The sequence below is a fragment of the Ixodes scapularis genome, unplaced genomic scaffold, assembly GCF_016920785.2.
Source record: "Ixodes scapularis isolate PalLabHiFi unplaced genomic scaffold, ASM1692078v2 PGA_scaffold7__128_contigs__length_106722199, whole genome shotgun sequence".
NCBI classification, from domain to species: Eukaryota; Metazoa; Arthropoda; class Arachnida; order Ixodida; family Ixodidae; genus Ixodes; species Ixodes scapularis.
In genome coordinates, this window is record NW_024609882.1 from 56,755,026 (window position 1) to 56,766,396 (window position 11,371).

Genomic DNA, 11,371 nt, shown 5'->3' on the forward strand with positions numbered 1-11,371 from the left:
AAATTAATGTTGAGTTGATTGAGCTTCAGCAGCAGCGAAGGCCGCCTGTAATTCCGTCTTCTAGTCCAAGCGTGCAGAAAATGTCGGTTGCATTGACGTTTTTACCACTCATTTTATCAAACGAGCTAACGAAGCCGCTAGAAACAGTGAAGTTCCGGAGCAGTGTTAGCAGCGCTACATACACTGGGTAAGACGGCCGTCTCCGATTTGCGGGACTCACGCGGCACGGAACTAAAGTAGCGAAACCACGCAGAACTGTGTCGACGTTTTCGACGTTATGGAAACCGCAGGAACTGCGTCCAAGACAGGCAGGTTTTGCTGCCGGCTGCCTGGGTGCCTTCCGTGCTGAGTTCGGTTCAGTTTTCCGATGCCGAGTGCAACCGGCGTTCAACGTGGTTCTGTATTTGTGCGTGTCAGCAACATAGCTGCAACATCGTGATGGCAGTGTTGTGGGTTGTGAACAGAAGACTGGAATTATCGCCGATGTGACCGTGTGTTGGCGTGTCAGTGGTGTAACAACAAGATGAGATGGCGTAAACTGTCGGGCATTGATGCCGCTGGTCCGGCCGTGATCAGAGGGGGCGGGGTGTCGCAGGTTGACATTCCGCTTTACATTAAAAAGTTTAATACCACTTGAGGGATTACGCGCAATCGATCAACGTGCGGATAGTCATGTTGGAGCGCTGGTCTGAACAGTATAAGCTCCTATCGTACAGTGGCCAATGTGACTGTCGGAACTGTCTCGTCCCCGAGAGCGATTGCGCTCTGGGGCAAGAACAACAGTACGAAATAGTGACGGAAAGTACGTATATTTACAATGTGGAATTTTAGCATTAAAAAACAATAGTAGGTAAAATCGAAAAAGAAAGCTACCTTTTATTTTGCTGTTTAGACATACTACGGTTCCTAGAGAAACTGCCCTCCAAGTGGCGCGCTGGGATGAGCGCTAGACGTTTTCGGGCTCGCCACGGCGTAGCTCCGTACACTTAACACCGGCCGCAAGTCGCTGCTTTGACTGCATTCAAGTTGATCGAAAAGCGATTTCTCAGCCCGTGAAGCATCACTTTCAGCTGAGTGAATATCCGCTCTACAGAGATTAGTTCAAGACGGCAATTCCAGCTTTGCGCGAACATCACAAATAGAAAAACAAACACTACAATAGAAATACAGGCTACGACGTGCCGTGCGGGAAAACAAACTCACGGCTTCGAACCGCATTGGAGCGGCTTGATTTATTGGCTTTCAAATAATTACGGCATGATCGAGCATTTGCTTTTTAATAAGAGATTCATCCCCTGAGCCGTTCAAAATACTCTCAGAGGTATGACATTGCTGGAAACAAATCAACATGCTGGGAATATTTTGTATTGCGTATTCGGTCACCGAAAAATTCCGTCCGTTCAAAACGACCAGTATAAAAGCCGGAAACGCAGAGCACGGGTGTAGTGTTCGGGTTAGTGTGGTGTTCCGTTGTGTTGATGATATTTGTATATGCCGTGTATGTCCTCAATGTATGTTCACCTGATACTTCTAATAAGCGTAATGTGTGTATAGTAGAGGATCCCCAAGAGCAATAGTGGCCTGAGAAAATCAAATTATTTTTTTGTAAAACATGAATTGGGCGGTACTCAGCGACACCTAGCCTAGCTACTTGCAATTACTCTGCCTGACCCCGCCATCTGGTGGCTCGCGATTTAACCTTCTTTCACGCTACGCGATAAAGAGCGCCTTCGAGTTTGTTCTTTAGAGAGCGGCTTTTGATTTCGCTGATTGAGTTTGCCCTTCTCCGTGATGTGCGGTTGACGAAGGAATTGTAACTCGAGGAACACCAAAGGTAAGACTCAAAGTGCGCGAAGTAACTGGGTATCGGTTGTCGCCGTTTAACATCGCAGTGCTGTCGACGAGAAGACTGAGTAACTGCTTTCGAAACGCAACTTTCTGTATCTGGGGGGGGAATCTGGCTTCGGAAATAAACACAGTTCGCGGAAAGCTCGTGTTACGCTTTTATTCGCTGCTCCTCTCGTCCCGTACAAGAGACGTAGCGTCCTCGTTAAACCTTATTGAGCTCGATTTGCTCGATTCAGGGCCGCCACAATGAGATTCAGGCAACGGAGGAACTAGTTGCTCCCCTGCTTCAGGGACGAAAGTTTCTCCCTTTCTAAAGGAACATAGGTTACAAGATCGTTCCTCCCCCCTAAGGGAGGACTATCCATACCCTTTTTTGTAAGAGTGTGCCTCCTGTGTTGCAGGATCGTTCTGACTGTCTTGAATTGTGGTTGGAAAGTCGTCACTGGAAATCGGAGACGGTGAACCGTTTCGCTGACTGATGCCGCGGGAAGGCGCAAAGTTTTTGCATGTTTTTGCGTCCTTGAGGCTATCGTCTTGATTCGGAGATATTCCCTCTTCCTCCTTGGGTAGTGACTCAGCTGTTCATTTTGCCGTTTCCAGGTATTTCCGTCGTTCGTGCGAATCTCAGATGTTCGGTTTCCTACACCTCGTACGACGACTCCTTTCGACCATTTCTTGCCGTTCCTGTAGTCTCTTGCCTAGACCTGGTCATTTTGATGTAGGTGTCGTTCTTTAGAGTTGCGCGAGGAGTGCTGCTTCGCCTGTTCTCATCGCACGACATCCGTTGTTGATGGTCTAAGAAGATCAAACCTTGTGCGAAATTCGTCTCCTGTCATCATTTTGGCAGGTGTTGAGCCAGTTGTCGTGTGAAGGGTTGTCCGGTATGCCACCAAGAAGTTATGGTATGCTTCTTCCATGGTCAACCCCGACTTCCGGCTTGCGTTGACACACTTCTTGAATGTTCCCACCAATTTTTCTGCCGCACCGTTCGTTGCGGGATGGTTCGAGGGTGAAAATGACTGCTGCACTCCGTTTCTTGTCATGAAATCCCGGAATTCGCTTGATCGGAATTGCGGGCCATTGTCTGTCACAATCCTTTCTGGCAGTCCATGTCTTGCAAAGAGAGTTGGAAGCACTCTTATGTTGGCTGCCGAAGTCTTCGAGGTCATGGGCACTACTTAGGGCCATTTTGAATATGCATCAATTATCTGCGAGAAATTCCTTCCTTGAAACGGTCCTGCGAAGTCTGCATGCAAGAGTTGCCATTTTTTATTTTTTTTTACAGGGGGTGGGGGGGGGGGGGGTATTCCTACGGGTGTATGAGAACTTTGGGTGCCTCATTGCTCACTCCCTGGCACGGCCAACAACTTCGAACCATCGTTTCGATGTCATAATCCAAAAGCGGCCACCACACGTCGTGTCGTGCCGGTCCCTTCATCTTTGTCATTCCCGCATGACCTTGATGCAAGTCGTTCAAAATGTGTTTTTGGTACCTCGAGGGTACGATGACGCGTGCTCACCACATTAAGCAGTCGAGCTCCACGGTTAGTTCTCTTCCACAACGGAAGTAGGGCTCTAGGTCTTCGGAATTCACTTGTTCCGGTCATCCATCCATTGTGAGTCGTAAAACTTCAGGCAGTACTGTGTCCTTTCGTGTCTCTCTGCTGATCTGCTTATGTGTCAGTGTAGGTGCTTCAAACTTTTCCAGACGGAGACATCTGATTCTGCCCATTCTTGTCGTTTCTGATTTTGTAGCGCCCTTGTCAGTCATTGGGAGTCTTGACAGCGTGCCTGCGACTACGTTCTTATCGGTCGACACGTACTTTATGTCGAAGTCATACCCTGACAAGATGATTGCCCATCGCTGCATTCTTGCTGCAACCGTGCCGGGGATTCCCTTACCGGGATTGAAAATCAATACCAGGGGTATTGATTTTCAATCCGTCCACGGCGTGAAGTGGCGGCCAAACAAATACTGGTGAAATTTCTTTACGCCCTCAACTAAACTCAGCGCTTCTTTGTCAATCTGAGAGTAGTTTCGCTCACCTTTGGAAAGCGTGCATGACATGAAGGGGATCGGTCTCCGCTGCTTATTGAGTAGTACGTGTTGAAATACTGCACCAATGCAATGGCTCGATGCGTCACAGTGCAGTTCCAAAGGAAGTGCAGGGTCATAGTGCACTATCAGACTCTGCTTGGTGAGTTGCTTCTTCGCTTCGTTGAAGGCTCTCCGGCATGATATCGACCACTCCCACCTTTTACCTTTTTGAAGCAGTTCATGTATCGGATGTAGGATGTCGGCTGCATTGCTGATGAACTTTCCATAGTAGTTCAGAAGTCCCGGAAATGCTCCGAGTTCTTTTTGGTCTTTGGGCGTCTTCGCTTGTAGGATTGCATCCACCTTTTTGGGATTTGGGTGGATCCCTTGTTTGTCTACAACATGTCCTCGGTATTCGATGGAGTCCTGCATGAAGCAAAATTTCTCTTTTCCCAAGCGATGGCCACTTTCCTTGAGTTTTTGCAGTACAATGTCCAGGTTCCGCAGGGGATGTTTTTTCGTTCTTGCCAGTTACCAGAATGTCATCCTGAAATGCACCTGCGTACGGAGAGTTTCCCACGAGTTTTTCGATGACGCGTTGGAAGATAGCTGATGCTGGGGTTATTCCAAATGGCACTCTGTTCACCTGATAGAGGCCTTTGTGTGTGTTGATCACATTGAGGTCTTTTGATTCTTCCGCTAAGGGGATATGGAAGTAGGCTTGTTTGCAATCCAGCTTGGTGAACTTCTCTCCATGGGCAATCTTAAAAAGAGATCTTCAGTCTTCGGTAGCGGATACCTAACTGGCTTCAAGGCTGGGTTGAGTGTAACCTTGTAATCCCCGCATATGCGCACTTGTCCGTTTGCCTTCGTCACCGGAACGATTGGAGTCGCCCACTCACTCCTCATCACAGGAGTGATAATGTGCTCTTTCTCAAGAAGATCCAGCTCTTCTTCGATCTTTTGTCGGAGGGTACATGGAACTGACCTTGGTCTGAGGAACTTTGGTTGAGCATCATCATTCACGTAGAGTTTCACGGCGTGGTCCTTCAGTACTCCCGGACCTTCAAAGATGGACCTGTGTTTCTGTAGAACACTTGCGAGAGTTCAGGTTTCTGCACGCAAGTTGTGTACTTCCTTTCAGTTCACTTGAAAATCAGGCCCTCCCCAGTATGGGAGGTCCGCCATTCTTCACCACTTGGATTTCATGACGCTTTACTTGCCCGTTGTACCGCATCTCCACTTGAACTATTCCCTCTGGAACGATGGGCTTGCCGGTGTACGGCTTCAGCGTTATTCCCGAAGGTTTCAACTGGATGTCTGGAAGAACTTCTTGAAACGTGTCCAGGTTGAACACAGTCACGGGTGAGCCTGTGTCAATCTCCATCTGAAGAAGTTTGTTGCAAATCTCCACAGTTACTGTGATGGGTTTCGGGTAGCTTGAGACGATGAAATAAAACGGAGTTTCGTCCCCCGAGTTCTGTGCAGTGACATGGTTGGTGAAGTTTGACTTGCCCTTTCTTCTTGAGTCTGATGGATCTCGTTTCCTGTCGCGGCAGACCAGTCGGAAGTGTCCTGCTCTTCCGCATATTTTGCAAGTCTTGTTCCTTGCAAAACAGTTTTCAGGGTCGTGATTGGTTTTGCTTCAGCGGTGACATGAAATCCTGCTTGTGCGAGATTTCCCTTTACCCTCGCATGCCTTTTTCGGACGTGACGTCTTCTATTTCCGCCCTTGCACCAAGCGATTAAAATCTTGTTGGGTCTCAGTCTGGCTCCTTATTTCCCTCGCATCCTCCATTGCTACCTTCATCGAAGTGGCAAGATCCATCGCTGCCTTCAATGTCAGCGTCGGTTCAGCCAGGAGCTTTTCGAGAATGTTTCCGTCCTTAATGCCGTCAATGAGCTTGTCTCAAAGTCTGTCGTTGAGGGAAACATTAAAGTTGCATTGCAGTGAAAGCTGTTTGAGCACAGCTACGTAGTCTGCGATGGTTTCAAATTCCAGCTGCTTCCGGTGATGCAATTTGTAGCGTTCAACCGTTTCATTGGGTGTCAGGTCATTGTGGTTCTACACTAGTTGAACGATCTGTACGTACGTCTTGGTGCGTGGTTCGGCAGGTGCCACCAAGTTCCGCATTAGTCCGTACATTTGTAGTCCTACGATGGAGAGGAGAACATCGGCTCGCTTTGATTCCGGAATGTCGTTTGCAGAAAAGAACATCACGATCCTTTCGATGTGCGAAGACCATGATGCCGATTTTTGATCGAACTCTTCAATTTTCCCGATGCGACGCATTCTTTAGGTTTGAGATGGGGCGTCACTCACGTTACCGCTGTCTCCTTTGGTCCGATGTCGCTCAATTGTTTATATCCATCTTTGTGGCAAGGATCCCATCCTCGTCGCCATTGTGATGTACCGGTAATTTGAGATAATGCAGGATATATTTATTTAACTGTTAGACTACATTCGGTTGAGAAGTGTCTTGTTCTGTCTGCGACCGCGCCCAGTCTGTTTTTTCGCACAGGCGTCACGTTCTTCTCCGTGGTTCGCTCTCCCCCGCCGGCGTCTCCGGTTACATCAGCCCACCGTTGCCTGGGCCAAAGGTCGTGTACACTATGCGCGGCGAACACGCACACAATACACGGCAGTATCATGTACCCACGGCTTCACGGCCCCGGGTACAGGAAAACATTGGGGGATCACGAATAGTAAGTAGCTTGAGTGGAAAAGCGCCGTTTTCTTAATATCCTTTACAGGGCAAGATAAATCTAGGACATACAGGTTTTCTCTAGAGTATTCTCAGCTATTAGAGATCACACCTCGCTATTCGATTCAAAGTTGTACTCCCACACAATTAAGAAACTTATGCCACACATTTTACGTGTTTGAGTGAAGATGATCAACATAAAGTTGTCTTAAGACATAAAAAAAGCGGGCCTGAGTTTTCTGCGGTGCTTTGCTGAGGACCCTATCGAACTGTCGTTGATTGTGTTCTATGAAGGCTTTATTACAGGGAAATTCAGCACGTCGCAGCTTATGTTCAGTTATATCCTCTTCAGTCTGCTGCTTCGTCTGGATGGGCTTTGTGCATATTTGGAAAGATCCAGTGAGCGCCTCGTCCCGCGGCCCGTGTAAGCGCCTGATAAGTAGATGGAGAACGGCGGATAATAACTTTAGCTTCACAAGTATCGCTTCTGAGCCTTTGCACAGTGCATGTTAAGGATATTTGGCTCCTGGGCTCGAGTGTGCTAGGAGGAAGTTCGTATTTTCTTTTTTATTTTCATCTTACTTAACCACGTATTACCGACACGCAAATGAGCATGCCTTTCGAGTTATTCATCATATATATTTCTTTTTTTTTTTTTTAGGGGAGGCTACACTTTAGAAAAAAAGATGCACTATCATATTTGAAAAACCGGAATGCCCGACTGGTTCTCTTTGGCACAACGGAGTAGCGCTACTCGTTGGAGCGGAGGGAACACGACACGGGGTCAGAGTCAAGCGACTGACACTCGAACGGGACCTCCGAAATTCCGCTGGCAGGGCTCCCAGACGCCACGTCCCACCCGCCATTGCCGACGGCTCGCCCGTCTGGACGCCGCCGTCTTGCTCCGCCGCCCGGAATGCGAGACGCCACCCTCTTTTGCTAAGTTTAAACCATCCGGCCCTTCTCTCCGCATTTCTAAAATATAAACTGCAGTTTTTTGTTCTTTTTTTTTATTTTTTGTTCGTGTCTTACTTCAATGGTACACATTGACACGAAAGGAGAGAGCGCGTAAAAAAAGCTGCTTACGTAACGGTGATCGCCCGGCCAAAAATCGTTTAGTTGAATGCGGTGCATTGCTGTGGCTGCCATGTGCGTTGGATGAATCGCGCAGAGTGACGTTGGCATCGTCGTCTTCTACACTCTTCCCCTTACCTGTCCTCGTGTCGCGGGGAGTTGATGCGCCAAGGCGCTACGCCTCCTAGATATATATACGAGGCAGCCGCGATAAATCTTTCGTGTCACCTACCAGAGGCCAACGCGCCGTACCCTTTGGACAGGAGTAATGCGTCGGCGATTCGCCAGCAGTCATGTTCAATCCAAGAGGCATCTCCACCTTTCGTACCTGCTATCATATCTCAGACTTTATGTCCCTAAAGTCACTTACAGAATGAAAACGGCGGGGCGTGTCTTTTAAACGCCCGGCCTCCGGCTCGTGCTCCATCCATGCCTTCCGTCATGCTCTAGCCGCGCTCGCGGTCTCAAGGTGCAGAAGATCCCGAAGCGTAGTTGAAGAAAGGAATCTTGCACTAGAGGCGGGACAACTATAGCTTCTCCCCTGCCATTCACATCTTGTCGGTTACTATGGACACCTCTAGATTTGTACTTTTTGTTATGTACAACTCGTATTCCCAACTGAAATTGGAATGTTCTCTAGAACACACGCGTCTATATGGGATTTATCGCCACGTTTCGTCTTAAACGGTGCTTTATTTTTTGATGCGACTGCGAGCGATAAATTTGGTCTGATGTAAAGGAATATAGGTTCATCCGTTATACGTGTTAATATTTTGGGGTCTCCAGGGTGGTGCTGATAACGTTTTGAGAAAGATTAATGTTAAGGAGTCAGTCATAACACTGAAAAGTAATGCAACATTATTTTAATGCTTCAATTTTATGTTTTTATTTTTGTTTCTTTTTTGGCCTTCGAGCCAACGGGGTCTGGAACCCGTTTGGAGTGTAACAGCAGGACAAGAAGGACAAGTTTTTAATATACGTACGATTTCCGCTACGTACAATGTGGTTTTCAATATGTACAATTTACATGCTAATAAAATAAACCATCGATACCAACAATACCAAAACCTTATGATAACAAAAAAATAATTAATAAAATACAAAAAGGTAACAACAAGCGCGCAGATACAAAAGCAATATACTCACAGCTTCTGTTTTTAACATTCTACAATGTACAACAGTTCATAAAACGGGAATACGGATAGAAAAACAAGATATCACGTACACGCAGTTGATTTTCGCATTATGCAAGAATACAACTGCTTTAGCAATAAGAATTATACAATTTACAATAAAACGTTTCTATAGAAAAAGACATATCTATGCATACTCATCGTCTTAGATAATTAGAGAAAGTGCATCAATATTATTTTCCTTCCCATAAAATAAAAAATAAACAAACAAATAAATAGATAAATACTATATACATCAATATTATTAGTAAGTAAAGGGTGAAGCAGTGAGGGTAGACGAAATGCGATTGACTGATAAGTATAAGTAGTACGTGTGCGTGTCTCTGCGATGCATGTTTATGCGATGAGGAGTTTCGGAGAACTTCGCCATCTCACACAACAAGCTGAGCACGAGCTAAGTATAATCTGATTATTTAAGAATATCTGATCAAATAAATGCTTTAACCTGGGGATTTTCGCGGCCGTTCATGCCGGTCAATATTGTCAAATACTTTTTTTTTTCGGAAACGCTATACGGCGGGCATATTCTCTAACATACGTCTTCCGCGCATCAAAACGCAAAAAGGGGTCCGCCAATCCAGAGGCAACATCAATAACGCGTAGAGGACGAGGTGTGACAAAGCGGCCAAGCTCACGCCGTCATTGGTTGATGTCTTGGGGAAACAAAGGCACGGAGGCGAGAAAAGAGCAGACCAACTTGGGCGCCCGTATTATTACCGTAGAAATAAATTCCGAAAGGAAAACCGGATTATTTTAGGTTTTTTTGCATCTTAACTAACACAGTACCAGACTTTCTTTCATAGGGGTTTCTTTTATTGCGTAAAAAACATGCCCGAAAGTTTTTTTTTTAATTCTCACGAAAATAGACTACTGCATATTACATAGACAATGAAACATTTGGAAAGAAAATGTTACGATATCGGTGAACATGATTAAGGTTTGAAACATTGGGGCTGTGGAGAATAGCCCGCCAGAGAAACGCTCACCGGATATAAGCTCACTGGTTATAAGCTCACTGGAGAAAAGCCTGCCGCAAAACTTTCCAATGCGGAAAAAGGCTTCCCGGCCTTTTGACAGATGCGGAGAAAGCTCATCTACAAATCAAAGATTTGAGCGTTCACTGAAATGCGTTCAGACAACTGAAGTATGCTGGGATGCCTTCTGCGCATGCGGTCATTCTGCACTTTACTAGCAGGATTTATTTTTAAAATATAAAAACATTTTTAGGACGTCAGGCGTTGCCCTAAAAACGAAAATAAATAACTGCAATAGCACCAATTAAAAAATAAGGGGGAATTTGAGCCAGAGTAGAGGCCTGTAGCTTGAGTTGTTTCTGAATATTCATTAAGGAAATGACTTTTACTGTATTATACATTCATCCCATCGCCAAATCACCACAGTTCACCATTTATTAATTATTACAATAATAATCTTAATTTTCACGTGCCCTAAAGCAATCAGCATGTCTTCTCTTTTGTGCATATAGTCAATCAGGAGAAAGCAAACCACAAAAACAATTGAAGCAAAATATTTACAATATGGCAACAAACACTTTTACTTGCTTCACGGATACCGTAATGGCACTGCATATATCATTTCAACATTTCCAATATTGTTAAGTAGGGATTCTGTCCGTGACAAAGGAGAGGTTTAACGGACAGTGTAAACATTGAAAGTACTATGATTTCTAGAGGAACGGGGAGGGACATGGATATTCCCATTACTTCATAGCGAACCAGCGTCTAATACGCTATTCACAATCTTGTACAGGAAAACTAATTCATGCTCTACTTTTATTGAACACAGGTTACCAGCGAAACCTTAAAAAAAGAAATGCATATACTAAATAAAAACGACGTTAGAATTTACGATCATAAACAATACGTATTAGCATTTGTTGCACATTTTCAATATCCAGTGTGTGTGTTTTCGGTAAAACATTCTACGCTCTAGAACCGAACTCAAGCTTATACCTACCTAGGGCACAAAATAAACGAGTAAAAGATGCCGGGTTCCTAAACTGTTGAGTATAGCCGGGATTTGACTCCCAATATCCTTTTCGCCCCACACAGAATAAACGACACGTGAACGGTAACCCTGAATACCTTATCAATGTACACGCCAATATCTTTTAAAACAGATGCCAGCTTTCTTGCCACTCCTTCTATGATAAAATTGTGGTGAACTATACTGGGGCGCCTGCAGAAAGATAAAACATTTGTTTTCAGGGTATTCAACGATAAGCTATTCGCTGAAAACCACTGGACAGTACGTGATTCATTATGCTGCAGAACATGGCAGACAACCAGGTAATTTACGCTCACAAAAAGCTTGTTGTCAAGTAACTGAGCGCCACATTGGCATGCTGCTAGACTGTTGACTCAGATCAAAAACTAAAGGGGCCCAAAACATCTGGTGTCGCTTGAGGGGCACCAGATGTAGGATAGCACAAGAGGGAATGATTGTTGTCAATGCGAAAACTGTTAGGACGGATCATAAGTTACCTTCGAACC